The 24,630-nt window shown below is 32.1% G+C and overlaps 1 long non-coding RNA gene across 2 annotated transcripts; it reads left to right on the forward strand.

The window, feature by feature from the left end:
• The first annotated feature begins 1,167 nt into the window (after positions 1–1,167).
• On the forward strand, positions 1,168–2,577 carry LOC134260508 (uncharacterized). Of its 2 annotated transcripts, none has more exons than XR_009990551.1 (3): positions 1,168–1,547; positions 1,579–2,219; positions 2,372–2,577. It is a non-coding gene; the product is annotated as an uncharacterized LOC134260508 (long non-coding RNA). The 2 variants fall into 2 exon arrangements; XR_009990552.1 differs by having other exon boundaries at positions 1,179–1,245; positions 1,351–2,219.
• Positions 2,578–24,630: the final 22,053 nt, after the last annotated feature.

Here is a 24,630-nt window from a genome sequence, read left to right on the forward strand (position 1 = left end):
AGGTTCCCCTTTTCTAAATGTTCATTTTTTCTACATATAGCAGTGTCCCAGTGCTAAAAAAGCGCCACGTGACGTTTCATAAAAACGGGAAGTAACTCTAAAACTAAGACGGCGATTGACAGTCACACTTAAATGCACAATTTCATAGAATTATTATATAGTTAAAACTTTAAAAACAGAGCATAGGAAATTTGTTAAATACAGAGGGATATGATATTTTGAAAGTGTTTTTTTTTCTGGTACAGAAACTTGATCAAATCGCATGCGTCACGATTAGCATGTTCGTACTCGTAATTGTCATATTTATAATCCCGTTATCTTATCGCATGTAGTGTACATGTTGAAGTTCCCAAAAATTGTTTACAAAATTTAATGTACAGGATAATTAACTCTCAAAATACTGAACATCAGCTGATTGACTCTCTATTGTCATGCTTCACAGCATAGTCACCGATTAACATGTTTGTTTTAGCACGACCCGGCTTTCTCTCGAGGCATGCGAGGTGCTTGGCAGTCGTAGTATAAAAGCAATTAACTACTCAAGTCATTAAAATATAGGTGTCTGGACTGAAATGCAATAAAATTTAATCATGACGGCTGCCGATTTTAACCATGGCGCAGCTTGTTTAACCATGGCGCACATAAATTTAACGATGGCGGGCCGCCATGGTAAAACTCGTGTGGAGAACCCTGCTTCTAAACGATACATTTGGGATTGTGAAAGTCCGTATCGTCTGGATGAAAGCATAAATTATAATCCGTTGACGATTGCACGGGCATTGACGGAGATCCGTAATTTTCAATTGATGCACACAGCGTATTTCGTGTTGATTTCCCATTATGAATGAATGGCCTCATTCCAACTTCAAATCTACAAAATCATCTGAAAGAAGTAAATGATGAGTATCATAATTTATCTTCTATTGAGAATTGGGTTCATAGTAATAACAAACAACGTAAATTAAATTGACACGTTTAGAAACTTAAATATGAATATCATGGATTTTCATCTTCCAAGTGTAATGAAACACTTTTATGGTTTAAAAATGTTGACAATATTGTTATGTTCAGCTAATACTTACTTTATTGAAGAAAAATTCTCGGTAATATAAAAATATAAAGTTTCAGTATGATTATTAATTTCTCACTTCTAACTTTTTCCAGAAAATTGTCGAAAATGTGATTCTATTTTTCCAACAACATATTCATTCTTGTTGGACTTTTTTGCTTCTCCATATTAAGCAAGTATTCTGAGTTTGGACGTGAGTTTACAATATCTTATGTGAATATCTATATAATTCATAAATTCGGGATCTTCTATTAAAATTGATTTTTTATTCTTGTAGTTAGCTCAGATCTCTTTGCATACATCAAATAAATGACAGTCCCTATAAACCCATATCAGAAGCAATAACACGCATATACGAAAGTATTAATGCGTTTAAAGAGGGACAAAAAGAAACATATGATCGAAAAAGAGGTGAAATAAAAAAATCAAACTTCGCCATTACTGGCGGATTGGATGACAAAAATAACTACGACACATGGTTTTTCAGACTATTCACACAGAGTGGCCAGGTCCAATGCCTGCTCCTCTCCTACTTCTCCTGATGCTGAATACGACCACGTACAAAACATTGGCACGGTTCTGATGACGTGTTTACCAGAAGATGTATACAGCAAACAGACACCTCTTATTCATGAAGTTCTAGTGATTCAAACAAATATGTAATGAAGAAAATGAGAACCCGAAAGACTTGCTCAGTGAAAAGACAACAGAATCAATTAATTGATTATTCAGTGTGGAAGAAAAGAATTCAGGGACTCGGATTTGAGCAAATTTCAGGAAAGTGATATTAAAAGCATTGTTGGAAATGCTTAATCTGACAAAAGGGAGACAGCAAAAGCAAAACATCGTTTACGAGAAAAACAGCAAAATACACAAAAAGAACCCTGTCTTACAAATGAAGCTGTTGTCGAGAACAGAAAAAAAGACGGCAGACAAAGATGTGGGCAAAAGCTTAGAAATGGGAATAAAAGATCAAGACACCTAAAGTGGGAAGGGAGATTTGAAGAAATCAAACTTTAAGGTAGAAAGTAAATCTGGTAACAATCCTCCTTCCTTACAAAGAGCAGGAAAAGTGGTGGACAAAGCAACGTCACTTCTAGGGCAAATATGAACAGAGTGCTGTCTGACACAAAACTGTAAATAGAAAGTGGTGAGGGGACAGTTTTTATGCATCTATCAAATTGTAACAAAAACATAATTTAGATAAATAAAAATAAAAATTTCATAAACTAACAATGTTTGGCCTTTGTTGTTTAAGTATTTTATCTTGTCGAAAAGATTGAAAAACATTCCTTTTTGTAGGAAAAACATGCTGATGAACCCCATGCAAAAGAGAAACAAGACCGTGACAGATGCGCGAAGGAGACATTGAAGATAATGTGAATTTTCATTGGGATGTATCGTCATATCAGTTTACGAATTGTGAGGCAAGTCTAATGAAACTTTATCATAACATTTCCTTAGATAACGCGAAATCTCGCGAGAACTTAGACGGTCTGCTCATCTGCCCTTGTGACACTTTCATTTATAATTCATAATATATTTTAGGTTCCATTTTAGATGTCATTTGTGCTAATTGATGTGGATAGAAGCGATTGCAGTTATATATTATTACGTATGTGACATAAAAGAAACAAATGTAATTCAGAACCAAATTTTAATGAGAAATGAATTCAAAGAATAGAGGGAAATGAAACATGTTCAGGTAAATCAAAAACTTTAAACACAAACAGCTCATTTTTAGATAAATGATTTTATCAAACAAAATATTTATCTAATACTTTTTTAATAAGACTGTGGTACCCTAGGCAAACACTGTCAGTGTTCCTGTACAGCTTAATGAGAGTAGTTCATCCTTTGAGGAATTAAGGACTGAACTTGCAGCAGGACAAGGAGACAGCTGGTCAGGTATGGTGGAAAGTATTTATTAAAACTATAATTAAAGTAGATGGATCGATAAATGCCGGCTTTCATTTCATTTTCAAATAATGTATATATACATGTATATATATAAGATATATATCTTAATTCTTTACAGAAATCCCTGAACCAAATCCGTGATTAGTGTATAGAGGAGATTGATTTGCAGAAAATGTTTCTTATAATAATTCTTTCAATGATGGATGCATAGAGTCTGATGAAAATATATTCTAATTGTTTAGCTTGACAAAAATTCAAAATGTGCAAATCAGTGCTTTATTATCCACTTGGTTTATCTTTACCATTTTGTTTTCAGATGGAAAGTTCAATGTCATTATTTACCTTGAAGAAAACAATAACGAAGGCACTACTACGTCTATTGTATTTCTTCAGGAGACCATAGAAGATACAAACGGTACACTTATACTGAGCTAGCTTCTTGGAATATTTTTCATCTTTACATCCTCAATATCTTTCATATTGTAATCAATCTACTTTGAAAACAAACAAACAATTGAACGAAATTGATCATGCCTTCATTCAAAGTTAACTAAAGCTTGAAAGTGTTGAGAAAAACGTTTTGGCTACCTGAGTGAATAAAAAAAAAGCTCCCCTTGTACACTGCTTCAATGTTTTATAGTTGAATGCTGTTCCTTGTTTCCATAGATGCTGCTTTTAAAAATTGCTTTTGTAAGCACTGTTTGATGTATCCTTCTCACATAGGCAGTTCTTGTAATAATTCTGTTGAACTTTAAAATTTAATGAAAACATAATATCCATGTGCTCGAGAATGTGCACTAAGGCAATAATGTAATATATACATGTACATGCATATTTGGTTTTCACATTTGAATGTACATTTACCGTATTGTTTTAATGACGGAACATTTGCATCTTGGAGGGGGGGGGGGCGGTTTTAGTCCTTGCTGTCTAAACCTAAAATTTCAAGTAATCCATACTGTTTCGTGTGTTAAAATTCTGCATTCTTTATAAAGTTGCTAGTATTTCGGATGATACATTAGAAATTATTCAGGTCTTGAACGGCACTAGGAGAATTAAGTATACATTAAGCATAAGATGAGGATCGTAACATATACACTTTGCTCGTGTTTCTATGATACAGGTTAGGTATTATCGTTGAAATGTTAACATTTACACAATCTACTTGAAAAAAAGAAATAAGTAAAAATAGTGATAATCAATAAGCAAATAAAGATGAATTTGGGATTTTCGAATCCATGAAGCAGATGGAGATAACGAATAGTATTCAATATCAAAGGCCATAAAACAATAGAAATTAGGAGCAGAGCAAACACATACCTCCAAAACATCAGAGGTGGGATAAGGTGCCATGGAGGAGTGAGCTTCCCTGCTGACCGGTCACACACCCCGTGTGCTCCTTGTCATGATCGGGAAATAACGGAAATATCCGTCGTCAATTCAGTGTATAAATAATATAACTAGGAGACTTATTGTTCACAGAACAATAAGAGGTCTTTCCACCTTCTTTGAATTTCAAATTTGTTTTATATCTGACTCCAAAAAATTAAATTCCATGAAAAAGAAACCAAAATTTTAAAGCATAGAAAAAATAAAAATAAAAAATAAGAGAATGACCTACCTTTGACCTTGAAAAAATATTCAAGGTCAATATATACATGCATATTGCAATTGTTTTCATGCTTCTATGACTTATAGTTTTTAAGTTATAAGGTTTAATAGTATGTACAAAGAAGTTAAAGGGCAATAACTCATATAAGGGGTCATCAGATCATTTCTCACTTACACAGTGAAGTTAAACCTAAAACCCTTTCGATAGTAAAGATTTGGTGCCTCTACTGTCTACGGTTTCGGGAGGAGTAGCGATAACAAGGTTTTTCGCACAAGGGGCAATAACTTTTAAATGTGTTCATGTTAGGGGACAAGAATGAAATCTGTGAAACAGTTTTAAAAATACATATTAATGATACATAGACATTTAGTATATGTTAAAAGACAAAAGAGATATAAAAAATGCTTAATTTCTCATTTTTTATGACCTTGACCTTTGATCTATATGAATTTTAAGGTCAATGAATCTTTTGCAAATGGTTCCCATATCTCTATAACTTGTCGTTTTAAAAAAATTAAATTAATTGTAAAATTTAAAAAGTTTAAGGGGCAATTAATCATTGAAGGGGTCACCGAATGCCTTTGCAATGAATAGATTCCAGAGTCCTCTCAATTAGTCGAAGACATTGGTGAAGGTTTCAATACCTCTACGGTTTATGGTTTACAAGGATTAGTGATAACAGGCATTTCTTGCAAAAGGGGCATAACCTCGGAAAAGCTGAAGGTTCAGACGCAGGGTCAACTGCAAAAATATTTAATGGAGTACATTCTTATGGACTATAAATCTCTTTGATATATCTTGTCACGGCGGAAAAATAAGAAGAATAACAGGAATCTTTAGGTCTTTGGATAAATAATGGAAAGACCTAATTAGTATGAAAAATGTCAGTCAGCATTTGACTCAATGATAAATGGTATTTGCTGACAAGGGCATTTTATTGACCATAGAACTTACGAAGTGATGACTTTAAACGAGACTGCTGATTGTCTTGTTTCATCAACTTGTTTGTCAATTATTTACCTCGTTTTAGAAATTATTTATACGTAGAGCATGCCCTTGCATATCGAATCAACTGAGATATGTAAACTCCGTATGCAGGTGATGAAGGTATATTGCTGCATAGGTAAGGGAAGTTATTAATAGAAAAGTTAAAGACATCACGTTTATCATAGAGCTTGGTTGTAAGATTACCATTAGTACAAGATATAATGTAAAAAGAAATGTAAACTAGAGCAATGCTGGTTGCAAAGCAACGAGTAGGTCTTCCGTCCTGTTTGACCGGAAGGCCTGTTTAAAAAGAGATAAATTACGTCTCTAATGATTTAAATCTTCCAAATCCATGTAGAAAATTGCAAAAGTAAGCCATTTTTTGTCACTTCCTGTTTTACCAGAAGTTACGTCGACGGACCGAAAATTAAGTTTTATGTTTCCAGTGACAAATATTTCCCCAAAACATGTCAAAAACGGCAAAAATATGCAGTTTCGGACAACTTTCGGTTTGGCCGGAAGTGACGTCACAGGACGTATTTTGATGACATCAGTAGATTTTACCAGAAATTTTCAACAACTTTACTTCTTTGATGTATAACATATTATCAATTCTTTTTGAGAAATCTGGAAAAAAAAAATTTGCCTCTCTAGATCCGTGAATTTAGGGGTCAGCCCTTTTTCCGAGATGTCATTTGAAAGATCTTCTAATTCTGCACAAATTATGTTCTATATATTGTAACAAAATATTTTTAGTTGAGAAGATAAAAAGCAAAATATGAGTAATTTTTGGCTCTTTTAAGCGTTCTAATTTTTTACCCAATATAGCGCCATTTTGAATAAAGAAATCGAAAAACAAAAACCGATGTGCACAACGTCAATCCTTTTATTATCTTAAATTAGCAGAATTTCTGATCCAGCTTTAGCCGTCTCTGAGCCTTTGACTGGAAACGAAAGCCTATAAATTTTCGTTTAAAGGGAAATAACTCAAAACCGGAAGTGAATTTTTTTTTAACAGCTTTTTAAGTCTTCTGATAGTTTCTAGTATCTCTGAAAATTAGACCGAAATCAATTGAGAAATAATGAGATATGAGGCTTCAAATTTTGAATAAAGAAAAAAAAATCTTTAAACAAAAACCGATGTGCACAACGTCCGATTCTAATCGCTAAAAAATATATTCATTTTTCTTCTTGAAAAATAATTATCCATAAATTATTTCAACTTTTGTCAAATTATATCCCCAAAGTCTTTTTCTTTTTAAAGATATCAAAATTCAAAAGTTAAAAAAATAATTTTTGTAAGGTCACACAAAAAATAATCCTTTGTTTACATTGCGTGAAATCACCTTCAAAAAATTAAATTTATCGCTTACATGTATAACTAATGAAGGATAAACCCGATCATTTTTCCAAAACACAGTGTACACGGGTAGCCCGATTACTAAACTCACTTTTTAAAAAAAAATATCTGATTTTCCTTTATTCTGTAAATATGCATATTAATATAAAAATTACTATGGATTATATTCAGTTAATTTCTTAATTTTTAAAAGATATATCATGACTTAGGATTCTACTAATGGAAAAAAAAATACTCGGTTTTGAATTCTCTTAATAATTAGATATAACCGATAAAAGTATTTTTTCAAAGGTGACTTCAAAACAGATCTTAACTTCCCGTCAGGAACTGCTGTTTGTCAACAAGGTTTTTGGTCTATGTTTTCCATGTAAGGATTGTTGTAATCAACTATTAAATCAATCTTATAATTAATTTTTATTTATTATCTATGTGATGACATACTTTTATTGTTTAAGATAATATGTGCCTGTTTTGGATGAAGCGGCTTTAAAAAGAAATATTGTAAATAAAAATGTCAATTATATGTTAACCGTAAATCATTTAAAATTTATCAGCAACAAAGTCATGTAAATATTCTTGATATCGTCCCGATTCAGCATTTTTATTGGTAAAATGGTAAAAAAAAAATATATTTTAAGTATCATCAAATTCTTTTTTTGCAATTTTTTTCTTTTTCAGGAAAATCCGATTGCTTTCTTCCAAAGCTCGGAAACATAATCTCTTTTTTAGGTCTTCATGGTACACAAGGAATATAGGAACGTGACTCCAAGATGGATATTAATAGACATTTCGAATTTTTTTTAATTTTAATCTTGTTTATTTGTATTTATTTGTTTTATATAAAAAGTAAATAGAAACAAGATATGCTTGTGAGACACTGATGTCTCTTTATGGCAAAAAGCGAAGATTAACTTTTCCTTAAATGCAAATTAAATATATTTGTACCCAAAGTAAGGTCGTCTTCAATATGAAACCATTAGTATCATCTGTTCAAAAGTTATGACCAGGGATAAGTCAAATGAAGGGTCTTGTCACAAGGAAATACGTGAAGTTTAAAAGTCCTAGCCCTAACCCTCAAAAAGGTATGGTCAAAGTTTTAAAAATTAAGTCAAAATCCAAGGTCAAGGTCGAAGGGTCAAAGTTCTTAATATCTAATGAAAGCTCTTGTCACAAGAATTGCGTATGTGAAGTATGAAACCCCCCACTTTTACCGTTCAAAAGATATTACCTGTTGAAAGTTTAAAGTTTTTAAAAAGTAGATCAAACTCCAGGGTCAACGTCAAAGAGTTCTTGTTTTCAAATGCAAGGCTTTGTCACAAATATTAAATATGTGATCTATGAGAGCCCTAGCCCTGACCCATCAAAAGCTATGGACAAGGTCTGTTTTTAAAAAGTAGGTCCAACTACAAGATCAAAGTGCCAAAGTTCTTTAAATCCAGATAAAGATCTTGTCACAAAAATTGCATACATAAAGTATGAAAGTGCTAGGTCTTACTGTTCGGAAGTTCGAAAGTAATGGCCAAGGTCAAAAGGTCAATGTTGTCGGTATCCAATAAAAGGTCTTGACACAACAAATACATATGTGAAGCCCTAGTGTTTACCATTCAAAAATTATGACCAAAGAAAAAAATTGGAGTTTTTGTGTAAAAGTGTGTCAAACTGCAAGGTAAAAAAAATCAAATTTGGTGGTACCCTAAGAAAGATCTTGTCACAAGGAATATGTAAGATAAGAAAGTTACACATGTAGCTCCACTAAATCAAGTTATTGGCAAGGTTAAAGTTGAAGCGGACAGACAGACAGCTAGACAGACAGACGGATACGACCAAAATTATACCCTAAATCTTCGATTACGGGGTTATAAAAGTCTTGTTATAATTGATAAAGCATTGGGTATCGTGACAAACAGACCCCTGGAAAATCCAAAGTTGATAGTAGGTGCTTACATATTGTAAGCGTCCTGAGTTGCCAGTCAGTAGCTTTTTTCTGTTTTTATATTTATTCAAAAATTCTACCCAGAGCATGAACTCTTAGTTGTGAGACAGAAACATTACTACATAAGCCATCTCATTGGTCATACAATTTAGTTTCTAGTTGGTACCTATCGTATATAGTCCGTAAAACATCCAAATATGAAGCAGATGTGGCAAGACCTGTAGTATCTTTTGTTGTGTGTGCCATCAGAATGACTTTTCACAAGGTAAATTTGCTGATAACCATTTTGAATGTATAATGCGTCTATTTTTTAAATGTGTTACAGTTGTGCAAATTCAGAGCGTAGAAGGAAATGAAACATGTTCAGGTTGATCGATCAAACATTAATTTATGAAGCATTTTTATGTTTAATTAATTAAAACTAAGTTTTTTAAATGGTGTAGTATAATAATTTTATTTTGCAACAAAGACAAAAAGTATTCCAATTTTATATGAGTTTTGTTCTCGTCAATAAAGATATTTTGAGAAATTGGAGACTACATTTACAAAATGACAAAAGTATACAATTAGAGACAAAGAACAAAGAGTTGAAGGTTTATATATATTATTCTTAAAATGCAAGATTTTGTTCCTTATCTTCCATACGAAAACACGTACGGATACAAGAAAAAGGCGAAAATGACGAACAGTGTTCGATCTGATAAAAAACAAAAAAAATTGTTCCTATCTTGTATTTTGATACTCGATGTTCCGTCCTCCCCATCAATATATGTTTCATATTTTGATATTTTACTTGAAAAAGACGTAAACGGTAAGCCAACAACCATGCATGCTCTGTGATAAACGGAATGACTTTCACTTTTCATGGTCAGCAGGGGATGCTCACTCTTCCATGGCACCTTATCTCACCTCTAATGTTTTGGAGGTCCATGTTTGTTCTGCTCTTATTTTGTATTATTGTATAGACTTTTGATCTTGAAAACTGTTCGTTTTCTCCTGATGCTTCATTTCATTCATATGTCGACTCGATATACCCAAGTTAACGTAAAAAATTAAAGATACCGTACAGCCTGTGTCTGCTATTTGGTTATTTTATCTAAATGACCTAAAAAAATTGTTATCTGTAATTGAATCTGACAGCTAGTCATAAAGCACTTGTAGTATGTTTATATTTCTGAAGCTAAATCCAGTAGGAACTAAACGTTGTTTCAACTTTGAAATAAGGTGGAATATAAGTTGCAACGTTGAGCAACACTATTTCAACGTTGAGGTTTGAACGTTGAATCTTCAACCTTTTATCAACGTTGAAAAAACGTTAAAGCTGCGACATATTTTCAACGTTGATTGTTTGTCTTTATTTTGACGTTGAAACAACTTAAAGCTGTAACACATTTTCAACATTGGATGTTCGTTGATATTTCAACAGTGAAACAACGTTAAAGAGTCAGCATATTTTCAATATAGTGTATTTTCTGTTATTTGAGAGTTGAAACAATGTATAAAATGCAACGTTGAATGTTTGTTGATTTCAATGTTGAAACAACGTGGAAGATGCAAAAAATGTTAACTTTAGGAAATTAAGGAAAAAGTAATGTTGAAACAACGGGTAATGAGCACCTGGGTTTTCGAGTTCAAAATAGAAAGGGGGCTTTTACTCTGAATCAGTGCTTTCTTTGCAATATAGACACGGTATGCATCGTTAGAAATATAATTCTTCATTACAGATGAAACACATGCATTGTGAATCAATTAATTCAAAAGAGGTGTGCCAACAGCACCATTATAAAATGTTAAGTATGAGTTTTTATGAAGTATGACATCTACATTTAATACTTTACTATATGTACTTGCTTCAATAAAGTTTAATCTTTTAATTTATCGTGAATGCAGTATTTTCACATAATAAAAAATATGTTTAATACAAGATTTTTATTAATAATAATGATATATTTATCCCAGATCCCACTGTAATTCCAGATTACTAAAGAATTTATAAAAATAATGATAATTTATTCCGAATGAATCTTAGTCTCAGAGATCCGTGCCACTCTTGCGCAGGATTATACAAAGCGGATCTAAGAAATTTTATTTATTATATTGTGCGTGTATGAAGAAAAAAACGTAAAGGGTATAAAGCATGTTATCTTTAATCTTTCTTTTCACAAATTATTTAAAAAAAAAACAAACAGATAAACACATTGCAAAACGGTTTAACAATTTGCAATCTAACAATTACAGAATTAACCCCGATCAGTTTGCATTACTTAAGATCTACTCCCCAAAACCTTGAAGGTATCCTTCATCCGTTAAAATTACAAAGGAATACAATATTATGTACGTACACTTATGTTTATGCATGTCTAAACCATTTTTCATTAGTAATAATCATTATTTATAATCATATTAATACGAATTTTGACATGAAGTCAAATATAATTCTTTTCATCATGTTTATTAAATTCAAGTATAGGCCGGAAAACATTCTTTTGTCTGCTTTTTAAAGATTCATTCAAGCATATCTTCTTGTTTGAAATAACATGTCACATTGTATCGAACAATCAACTGTGTAAATAATGGTCCAAGAACTAGTATGAGAAAAGTCAGACAGCATTTAACTTAATGATAGATTGTATTTGTTGACAAGAAATCGAACAGAAGTTAAGCTCGAAAGAGCGATATATGGTAAGTATCTCAATTAGCCCCTGAAAATGAATATCTTAATTTCACATTATAAATTGCTTTAATTTGTACAGCTATATATGCAATCTTTATTGGTCATTTTCATTTTGATCAAAATGCCGTTATTTTAGAAATATGACATCATAAAAATCACCTTTTCCCGCCATTTTAGCATATTTTGTATAAAACTGCTCATTTTCAAGCAGTTTTTCTTCCAGAGAATATAGAGCGCAGCCTAGAAAATGCTTTATATTTTTACCAAAGATGTATCTATCCAATACTAATTAGTGACAGAAAAATTATGTATGTTCTACACTGCGCTCTATGTTTCCCATAAGAAGAAACATCAAGAAAAAGGCATATTTTTGGCTTTTTTGCTACATAGCAAAAAAAAAGCATTATTTCTAATAATATTTACAGCTAGTGAGTGCATATAAATGTGAAAAATATATTGGAAAAATTTCTAATGTAATCTCTTCTACAAAATAAATATCAATTAAACATATCTGAATGTCTTTCTAAAATGTTGATTTTTAGGGGGCCAAAACTGGCTCTTATCAAATATACTCCTTTTGATCAGGTGCCATACTTTTTTTATGATTAAGAAATAAGGGAAAAATCCGTCGACTATTCAGTGTGTAAATAATGGTCCAAGAATTAGCATTTGATATGATATATTGTATTGAGAAGAAAATACAATTTTTCAAAAAATAACGGTAAAATCCGTCGGCAATTCAATGTGTATTAAATGGCCTAACAATTGGTATGAAAAACTTTAGATAGGATGTTACTTTGCTGACAAGATATACCGACCATAGAACTTACAAAATTATGATTTTTAACGAGACTTGTTTGTCAATATCTGTCTCAATATCAATATCTCAATATTTGTCGTTAGATTACCATTTACAACTCTTAAACTATTCAACTTATGGTCTTCAATCCCTAATAGGAACAAATTCAATGAAATTGAAAACATAACAGATATGTAGGCATTGAATACTCAGCTTATTTAGACATACTTCCCATTTATTACTATAAGTATGTAAAGTGGGATGTATCCTAATTCATGACCTTGAATTTTGGTAAGAGTTATCTCCCCTTTTTTAATTAATAAAAAAGATCAATTAAAAAAGTTTAAGCTGGTAAAAAAAATGTTTTCAATTGTCATTCTATTTTTAATGTTTCAATGCATCTTTCCACCGCAGGATTTATTGATATTCAAATTATTTGAATTTTTATTTTGAAAAAACGCTTTTCCCTATAAACTTCAATGCAATCTTTGTTAATTAACTTCTGCTTAATTAATGAAATTTTTGAAAATTTCTCGCGGGCAATACTTTTCCACTATAAAATGCTTTAATATAAAAAGTATTGTGTAATTGATGGACATTTAAGGGAAGAGAATTTGGTCCCATTAGGGATGGAAATCCTTAAGGTCGGCGTGAATGTGTGAATAAATGTTTTTTTTTTTGTATTGAATCAAACGTTTTGATGACCATTTTTTTGGTAAAATGGAATGACCTGACACCCCTTACAAATAGAACACCCTGTTTGTAAAAGAAAACACGGGATGTTGTGATTCTGTGTCTTTCTTGTTCGCAGATCAAAGGGTGAAGAAATTTAATCGTACGTTAGGTTAATAAAGGGTTCTAAGTGTTAGTGAAAAAAAATTTTCAAAGTGCGTTAAATTTGGAACCAACTCAACGCACTTTGAAATTTTTTTTCAAAGTGCGTTAAGAGTCTACATCAATATATTTTACCATGGAGACACTTAACGCACTTTGAAAAAAAAATCATATTTTAGTCATGGAAAGATTTTATTTGTTATTTATCTTTCAAAAAACTAAGCCTAACCCTAACCTCAAAAATGAATTTATTCACTCCCGTCGAAACGAGGAGAAGACGGGTATAAGATCCCTAAGTCCAAATCTTTATCTTTCCAATACATAGCTGTCGGTGACAAACGGGGGAGGGGAGCAATAAACCTAAAAAAGGTACGCTGCATTTTCAATGCTTATACGATGTATATAGCTTTCCAAAATAAGTGGGGACTTAGCCCCCCATCCCTTCCCCTGGTCCTTCGCCCAGTTTTGATGTCTATGCTATACGCAAAGCATTCATATAATTATGTATTTACCTAACTAGTTTGACGTTGAAAACTTTCAATATTTAATGAGTTAATTAAAACAGATGAAAACTAGAATTTTTTTTTGTACAGTAAAACGTATGAGAGAGAAGGAATTTTCATAGTTTTGAACCATCAAATTGGCCCCTTCTTATTATGATAAATGCAAAGTTGCTTGAAGCTGTCCTCAGTTAGTGCCCCCTATATACCTTAACATCTACTTATCAGAGACTAGAATCAAGAAAAAAAGAAGAAGAAGAAACGAATTAATGAACTTAAACAATCGTCACTCTTTTTTTTCAAGACCCTTTAATCTTCAATTTTATTTTTTCAAAACCTTAAATATTTAAAACGTCAATATCTCAGGTCCTATAGTGACTTTATCATAAAAAAAGTTATCAAACCAGGATCTGTTATTTATCATACCGATTAATTGAAGGAATTTTGATCAATCTTACATTTTTTTTCAAAGTGCGTTAATATGGTCGATATTAACGCACTTTGAAAAAAAATATTTTTTTTCAAAGTGCGTTAGCTTGGTCCCAAATTTTAACGCACTTTGAAAAAAATTTTCCCGATATTTCCAATAAGCGTGTGCGTTACCAGCATTGGCTAATCTACGTATGTTATGCCGATAAAGGTATCAAAACGTACAACCAACATGCCAATAAGTAACTTAAAAATTCTAAAGAACTTTTGGACAATTTGAAATCACAAGACTTTACAAAAATCAACAGCTTAAAAACTTACGACTTTTCAACTTTATACACAACAATTCCCCCACGACAAATTAAAATCCAGGCTTTTTGACATCACTGACAGCTGCTTCTTCAACAAAAATGGAACTCGTAAATTTACTTACCTCGTCATTGGTCATTTGAAAAAGTATTTTGTTAAAACAGAGTCTGATTGTACACATAAGTACTCTGAAGTTGACATCAAGAAGATGCTTGAGTTTCTTTTAATATGTATTTATAAATGGGTCATATGGAAAACAAGAAATAAAATTAAATATGAGAATTTAAAAATAACTGACTTCAGCATTAAAAACGCATTCAAAAATGAAATGAAATCGAACTTTTCACTTTTACAATCACATGATTTGACAAATTTCAAAGAGAAAATTAATCATGTATTTCAAAATTCCTTGTGATTCTAATACTAGGATATGCTCACGTGATCAACAATATATACACGTACATGTATTCAAATTTTAAATCCACTAAAGACACAATATGTTTTTGCTATGTTATTTTACATGGTTCTGGAAACATTGTGTTTAAAATATGATTAAAATTATGTTTATGAGGAAAAACTCTTCCTGTCTTTGTAATATTCATTCATTCTGATGTGTTTTTTTTTTATATATAATCTTATTTTGCTATCACAAAACTCTGCATATTGATCCTGTTTTTAAGATGTAAAACATAAAAAAGACCAGTATTTTAGGGAGACCTGGCCCTATATACTAGTTACAGTGAGATTGATATAGACTTTTCTCTTCTTTTTTTTTTTTTACACAATCTCCACTGCAACAATGGTCGTGTTTCTATTGATGTTAAACGAATACTTTGATAAATATATAAATGGTAAAAATTTTCTTTGAGATACTTATGTATATGTATGAAAATGAAGTCAATAATTATATATTAGCATAATGTGAAAAATTCTGTGTTCAAATATATTGGAAATATATTAAATTAATATTATACTGATCCAGGGAGCTCCTGGCACCCCTGGTGAAGTATTACCAGAGGGCTTCTGCGGAAGTTTTACCTCACTGTCATGTTGTATATTATTGAATAAATGATTAAAAAAAAAAAAAAAAAAAAAAAAAAGATGCTTGAGTTTCTGATTGACAATATCTATGTGTTTTTGGAGACTAGGTCTTTAAACAATCTATTGAAATTCCATGGGTACTAATTGCGCTCCGTTATAAGCAGACCTGTTTTTGTATTCATATGAAGTAGAATTTGTGCAAAATCATATGCGTGAAAAGAAGAAAACACTTGCTGTGCCTTCAACTCGATGTATAGATATATCGACGACGTATTGTCAATCAATAATTTCCATTCTTACGTCGATACGATATATCCTGGTGAGCTTGAGATGAAAGATACCACAGAGTCCGAGACTTCTGCTTCATACTTGGATATTTTACTTGAAAAAGACACTAATGGTAATCTAACAACCAAGCTATATGATAAACGTGATGACTTTAACTTTTCTATCGTCAACTTTCCTTACTTATGCAGCAATATACCTTCATCACATGCATACGGAGTATATATATCTCAGTTGATTCGATACGCAAGAGCATGCTCTACGTATGAACAATTTCTTAAACGAGGTAAATTATTGACAAGCAAGTTGATGAAACAAGAATATCAACAGTCTCGTTTAAAGTCATCATTTCGTAAAATCTATGGTCGATACAATGACCTTGTCGGCAAATACAACTTATCATTGAGTCAAATGCTGACTGACGTTTTTCATACCAATTGTTAGTCAATTATTTATACACTGAATTGACGACGGATTTTTTCCGTTATTTCCTGATCATGACAACGAGCACACGTCGGGTGTGACAGGTCGGCAGGGGATGCTCACTCCTCCATGGCACCTGATCCCACCTCTGATATTTTGGAGGTCCGTGTTTTCTCTGCTCTTGTTTTGTATATTGTTTAATGGACGTTGAGATTGAATACTGTTCGTTATCTCCATATCCTTCTTTTAACCACCTAACATGTATCTCTGCTGGTGGACAGTTTGTCCCCGAGGATACTTGTCGTTCGGTACTTATTCATGAATGAGTACACAGAATAACGAAATGATACTGGCAGGCGCGTCGCCCAGTATAAAAAGGCCTTACTCCTTTGAGTCTTTGAGGGACACAGACTCAAGGAGTTCATTTGGTGCCCCTCGGATTATCCTCAGGGATATTAAAGATATGTATGTCGTGTTCAACAGTATTTTTTGCACAGCTGAAACCGAACAAAAATATCTGGAGTATGATAAGCTACCAAAAATGAAGCATTCTTGCAAATTTGACGTAATTTTATTCGGTATTAACAAAGTACTAGTCAGGAAAAGAACATGATATTCTCATGCATATTTATAAAGGACTGACGTTTATCCTGGATCTGCGCATGTGCGCAGGAAAAGCATCGCGAGAATCATCAGGTCGAGGAAAATATTTTTTGTAACGTCTGTTCAGTGAGGGACACAAATAGACCAATCAGCTCAATGAGTTGCATTTAATGCATTTATGTGTTACTGCATAAAATACTACATGTGTTTTTCAAAAAGGCTAGTTTTTTAAATCGCTCTCAGAAAGACTTGATGCATCATGTACATTATTATCTACTAATCCCATTCTCCTATTTGCATACAGATGATTAACAAAGATGAAAATTAAAGTTTTCCCCACTCAATTGTACAGGTCCGTTTGTTTAGAGTTTCCCCGTGCTGTACTGCTAGTGGACATTTTCGGTTGGGTGAACATTTACCGATCTTCAGTATGGAGCGCATATTATGCGCAAAAGATATTTTATGTCAAATACAATGTATGGAAAGTAATTTAAACTGCTATGTTAACACCCTGAATGGGATATCGTCAATCATCCCTTTTCGTTTTTTAATATGAACTACATAACATATGTAGATGAAACATACATACCATACATCTTGCCTTCTTAGAAATATAGTTGGGCTAATAAAATAAAATTTGTCAAGGAATTCCAGGCCTCTAAAAACTATTCCAGTTTGAGAGCACAACCAAGCATTTCGATGAACACCATTAAGACAAAATAATTCAGGAAGGTAGCATCGGGTTTTTTTTAAATTGGGTGGGGGAATAGAACAGTTAGAATAAAAATCAACTAGTTCGAAGAAATCTGACAAGTAAAATAGGTTCCAATATCTTTCACTACTAGATTTTATTCATTCACTACAATTTACTGCCAAACTCCAAATTTCACTTTCGAATTAGCCCGAGCCAATGCTGATAGCCTACTTGCATTATTTTAAAATATTTTTTTCAAGGGGTCAGAAATACTGTGGTTCACATGTAAAGAATATAATTATATTATCTAGTAGTATTATGGTTTTGGCATTCGGTATATTGACGTGCAGATTTATATATGATATTCTGTGGAATACTTTTTGTTGTTTTGAAACATTAAGAAAAGCAGAATCGAATGTATCTAATAATCATTTTGATTGATCAAATTATATCATTTGTTTGTATTGGTTATTTCTTTTTGGCACAACATGGTTTCCACACTTTTTTATCCATAGTCGCTGACAGCTGTAGAAGTTCACCCAACCGAAAATGTCCATTGAAAAGACAATTGCACGTGATTATTCCTCGGTACAAAAAGCAACCATCTCTGAGGTGCTCTCAATATTGACAATCCCTAACTCACGTGTTTGTAGTAAAAACGTAGTAGACCATCATGCTTTTCGGTTCATTCATTCGATTGGACCATTGTTTGCTGTAAACATGCGAGACAACGTGATCATGAATATTTCAATAGAAGGCGGTTTTTTATACGACACGGAGAGAAAATAAATTTTACCAAATAATATTTCATAACTTTTAAAAGTGATGGAGTGGAATTGTCTTATTTGCAGAAAGTATATAACTTATGTAACTTGATGAGACACCACATTTATTTATTACTTTTAAAATAAAACACTAATACGGCATATATAGCTTTAAACATATGTCATATGTACAGTCTTCAGATTCCAAGTTTTGGTATAAAACCAATACATCATATACCAAATTGAAAAAGTGTAAAGTTTCTATTACAGATATATTGGATAATTCCTTTTCCGATCCAATGTCTTCGGTTTCAAAATGTTCTGTGCGAAACTGTAAAACCTGTGACATTTTGATAACTGACACATCTTTCTCCAGTAATCTTACTGGACAGAGCTTCTATACCAAAACTTGAGAAATCTGAACTGCAAATCTTCTAATGTTGTCTATGGAATAGAATGTAATCTGTGTGGACTTATTGATGTCGGTGAAACCAAGGGATCGCTTGACAAAAGAATGTCAGGTCATCGATTTCAAATAATTCATGGTGGTCAGCAGCTTTTATATAAACATTTTAATTCACCTGATCATTCTATTTTATCAATGAAAGTTAGAATTCTCGAAAAGATTTATCACCACACAAATAGTCCGTCGTTTAGTACACCTTTCTGTAGACAACGAGAAGAATTTTGGATTAGGAAACTAGGGACAGCCTTTCCCTATGGATGTAATGACAATGTCGATAGTTTTGGAAATCTTTCAAGCCCGCAATGTAATCATGTAAATGTGATGGGACTTTTTAACAATACTCAGAGACGTAAGCGTAGTCATGGACATCGTTCGTACAATAAACCTGCAATACACAATCTTTTGATTCATTACTACCTTACGTAAATCAACAGTTAGGTCTACATCATATTCGAACAAAACTTTACTCTGTCCCTTTGAAACTTTTAAATAGTCTTCTTGAAAAGGTCAAGGAACATCCAATTTTAGATTCCTCGTCACCTGAATATAGGCTCGGATCTGTGATTATGGATATTGCATATCATAGGCTTTTTAAACCCGCACGTTTCACGGAAGAAAATGCAGCTAAAACAATCCGTCTTTTCCTTAAAGCTCAATATGCCAATAAAGGATTTGACGCGGTTAATATAAGTAATATTCTTAATCACAAAAGGGTCCAGTCTTGTATTCCACCATATTTCAAGTTAAAGACTACATCTTGTATTTCCTACAAATATACATCGACCATTGCTTCCAAACTTTTCAATTACAAAAACACTTTAGATGTCCTGGATATCGACTATCTGAAAAATAACCCCCTTCGTGTTCATGTTCTTCTTCGCCCTATAACTATAGTCCTGCTGGACAAGTTATTACAGGTGACGTAAATATAGTTCACTTATTTTAAAAGGTCCTAAATATAGGGAACCCCGATCCTTCAGCTGGCGTCGGAATTTCATAAATATTATGGATTCTATTGAAAATTAAGCCAGACGATGGGCCAGATATGAAAAAAGAAGACATTGACACCTTGTCAGAATGGATTAAATGTATCAGATCCATGTTAAAGTCACGTTTTAAAAGATTGAGGGGCAAAATGAAAACCATCTATCCTTCTGTGTTCAATAAACCAGAAGTGAAAAAAGAATTAGATAGATTACACGATCAGTACGTACTGGTTCCTGCCGACAAAGCAGGTAACAACATTGTCTTATTTTGTAAGGCTTATTATATAAATTCCATTCTAGAAGAACTTGGATGTAATTCTACAAATGGTTATCCTACTTATACTCATACTTCTCTTTCTAAGGAAGAAATTCTTCAAAATCACCTGTCAGTTTTGAATACTTTTAATATTCCACAGAGCCAAAATGAATTTGAACTACATTATATATATTGGATTCCGAAACTTCATAAGAATCCTTACAAACAAAGATACAATGCAGGTTCCAGTAAATGTTCAACCAAGCCTCCTTCGTTACTTCTCACTAAAATATTGACAGTAGGGAAGGAAAAACTTTAAGAGTACTGTGCAACTATATATTCAAGAAGTGGTGTAAATCAGATGTTGATACTTAAAAATTCTAAAGATCTTTTGGACAATTTAAAATCACAAGACTTTACAAAAATCAACAGCATAAAAACTTACGACTTTTCAACTTTGTACACAACAATTCCCCCACGACAAATTAAAATCCAGGCTTTTTGATATCATTGACAGCTGCTTCTTCAACAAAAATGGAACTCGTAAATTTACTTACCTCGTCATTGGTCATTTGAAAAATTATTTTTTTTAAAACAGATTCTGATTGCACACATAAGTACTCTGAAGTTGACATCAAGAAGATGCTTGAGTTTCTGATTGACGATATCTACATGTATGTGGTTTTTGGAAACCAGTTATTCCAACAATCTATTGGAATTCCCATGGGTACAAATTGCGCTCCGTTATTAGCAGACTTATTTTTTTATATTCATATGAAGCAGAATTTATGCAAAATCTTATGCGTGAAAAGAAGAAAACACTTGCTGTGGCCTTCAACTCGACATTTAGATATATCGACGACGTATTGTCAATTAATAATGATAATTTCCATTCCTACGTCGATACGATATATCCTGGTGAGCTTGAGATGAAAGATACCACAAAGTCCGAGATTTCTGCTTCATACTTGGATATTTTTCTTGAAAAAGACACTAATGGTAATCTAACAACCAAGCTATATGATAAACGTGATGACTTTAACTTTTCTATCGTCAACTTTCCTTACTTATGCAGCAATACACCTTCATCACCTGCATACGGAGTATATACGAGGGAAGTTCAATAAATAATGTCATCGGGGCTCGGAAAGAAGCAAAAGACGCTTTTTAATGATTTAGTCTTCATGATTTTCCTTATTAATCTCTTTAAATGATATAGATGTCCGTTAAAGTTTTTTATTTAATTTCTGATTGTATTTAGAACACATTTTTGGGTATGACCCTTAATATACTGGAAAATAGCAGATCCAATGATTTCCTGGACTTGTTTTTTTTCTTTCTGAAAGGTTGTTTTTCAAGTTTGGAAATAGAAACAAGTCAAAAGGTAAAAGATCTAGCGAATATTGTTAATGTGAAAAAATATCAACTTTCTTTTTATCCCGAAAACCCCTTTACTCTTCAGGGGTGCAGGGTTTGGACGCTGTCATGAAGAAATTTAATGTAGTGGATTACTGATTCTAGGTCCTTCCTCTAATAAACCTTTCGATTTTTTTGCAAAAAGATTGCTTTCTAGACTCCTCCAAAAATTAAACTGTCTCCCCGAATACGAAATTGAACAACAGTACCACTAATATTTTAGAAAATTGCATATAAATCTATCTTTGTGTTCTTGCATTCCTTTGCTCTTGTCGGACCATTGCTGTTTTTATCAAGTTCATCTTATGGTAAATTTTGTATTGAGTGTTTTAAGCAATAGATTCATGTTCCATTATCTTTTGAATATGAAACAAACTTGGATACTTAAAGTTACTGATATTTAAAAATAATTGTTAAGACATTCCTACACGCTGTCGTTTTCACTCATTTTTCAAAATATAGGGTGATCTTTGAGTGCCAAACTTTTTTACCGTCAAACGTTTCTTTAAAACATTGTAAGCTACTCCCGATATGATGTATATCAAATTTGCTATGTGTCTTAAAGTCAGTCATACATCATCAGATATTATTTGTTGAAATTGGGCAAAGATTACATAAGTTGTTATAATTTTTGTTTGCAAGGACGGTACCTATTTTTGATGCCCATTATAAAATTTTTTATCATTGAAATCCACTTGCTTATTTGTCTATAAAACAGGCATTTGTTGATGTAAATCTCACATATTTCAGTGAAAAATTCTTTGGGATTTTTAACACGTTTTACAGCAGCTTTAATGAAGCTTTTATTTTCACTCTAGTTTACAGATTCTTTACCATTCATTTATAATGCAGTGTCTCGAATAGCCCTTGTTTCCCAGCTTCTCACGATGAAACTAGTTGATGAAAAGTGGTTTCATAAACTGTTATCAATTCATTAAAGATTTAATAATGAAAGAAAGTCCAGCTTAATGTCATATGATTTCTATGTTGTATGTCATCGAGCTAATGACATTATTTATTGAACGTCCCTCGTATATATCAGTTGATTCGATACGCAAGAGCATGCTCTACGTATGAACAATTTTTTAAACGAGGTAAATTATTGACAAGCAAGTTGATAAAACAAGAATATCAACAGTCTCGTTTAAAGTCATCATTTCGTAAATTATATGGTCGATACAATGACCTTGTCAGCAAATACAATTTATCATTGAGTCAAATGCTGACTGACGTTTTTCATACCAATTGTTAGTCAATTATTTATACACTGAATTGACGACGGATTTTTTCCGTTATTTCCTGATCATGACAAGGAGCACACGTCGGGTGTGACAGGTCGGCAGGGAATGCTCACTCCTCCATGGCACCTGATCTCACCTCTGATGTTTCGGAGGTCCGTGTTTGCTCTGCTCTTATTTTGTATATTGTTTAATGGACGTTGAGATTGAATACTGTTCGTTATCTCCATATCCTTCTTACCAATGTTGGGCAATATCTGCAAGCTGACCAGTTGAATGGAAATATACTTAGAGAAATTTTTTTTAAAATAAGATTTTATTCAGGATTTTTAAATAACAACAATACAAAAATAGTACAAAAATAATAATAGAGAACAATGATTATATATATGTTGTTGAATATATCAATTTTTTACATATTCATGTCAAGTTATTATAAAAATAATAAGTAAATTAGCTGGGTTTTTTTTTCGATTTTAACAATTTTTTATAGTGCATATACATATAATGGAATAATGTTTATTTAAGACAAAGTGTTGCAGAATATAAATATACAAAACAATATACCGAAACAGAATTAGCAATTATGGTCCACCGGGGTCCTAAAACCACAAAAGAGTCCATCCAAACACTCCCCGGTGGACGATGCTACTTGAGACTGTTCTCTCGAAGTAGCTGCTTAATTGATAAAAATAAACAATTACATCATATTCATAATGTATCTGCAAATTTTGTAAAAATATGTTGTTTATCACATTTCATAAGACGTAATACAGAAGAATATTGAATAAGTGCATTTTTGACATTTTTTAACAAATCTACTTCGGTTTCTTTCAGAGATTGAATTCTACAATACATTTTATATTTATATATTTTATATGCAATAAAAGATATTAAAAAATTCAAAGATTCAATCTTATCGTCTTTTTCTAGATAAAAGCCCAGAACAATATGTTTCCATTTAATATCAATAGATAAAAACGTTCCTAGCTTTTTCCAAATCTGTTCAACGATTTTACATTCAAAAAGTAGATGTTTTGTGGTTTCAGTTATTTTGCATAAAGTACAGTTGCCCCCCTTGTCCTTTATCCATTTACTTAAATAGGTATTGTTGGAGAGAATATTATGGAGCATTTTATAATTAAATTCAGCAACTTTATTATCATTTATATATATATATTTTGCCATATACTTGAGTCGTTTGCGGGAATTGAAAACTCTTGAGAAAGTTTAATTTGATAACACGGTTTCACAAATTTCTTATGTATTAAAATTTTATTAAAAAATTGGCATTTCTTACCATTTAGATTTGATACCCCTATTGCAAAATGAAATCTCATTTCATTCTTTAAGTTTAAATATTTGGCATTAGATAAATCACATTTTTACACAATGGTTTAATTGCTGATAGTAAAGTTTTGTATTCACAAAGCCAATTTGACTTTCTTTTAACAAAAGTGGAAAGCATTTGTAGTGTTTTAATGTTCCCGTTATCATCTATTTAATCTTTTAAAGAGAGAATATTACTGTTGACCCAGTTATTGAAAAATAATGTTTCTCCTTTTATTTTGATATTGTTATTATTCCAAATGGGTTGTTTTAAAATATCATTAGGTGATGTATTTTCGAAGTTACATTTTTTTACATTCGTTAAATGAGCTTCGAATTTGTTTATAGAAAAGTGGAAGTTTGCCTATTCTGTCAAGTGCATTTAAACTAGTTTCAGAAAATTGTAAGACGCAATTCAGATTTAAATTCGCTTTATTCAAAAAACTCTCAAAGATTTCAAATACAGTGCCCTTAGAAGATACCAGTCGCGGTATCCACGCTGCTTTCAGAGCCTTAAACTTACTTTCTATATCTGTAATCGATAAACCTCCGTCAGTTAAATCGCCTATCAGTGTATTTCGTTTGATTCTTTCCGATTTGTCCCATAAGAAATTAAATAAAAGTCTTTGGACCTTACAGATATATTCTTTATTTGGTATACACAATATAGATGCAGTATAAACTAGTTTTGAAATTGCTAATG

This window comes from Saccostrea cucullata, unplaced genomic scaffold (genome assembly GCF_032062105.1).
Source record: "Saccostrea cucullata isolate Sc308-1 unplaced genomic scaffold, CSIRO_AGI_Scuc_v1 ctg6144, whole genome shotgun sequence".
In the NCBI taxonomy this organism is placed as follows: Eukaryota; Metazoa; Mollusca; class Bivalvia; order Ostreida; family Ostreidae; genus Saccostrea; species Saccostrea cuccullata.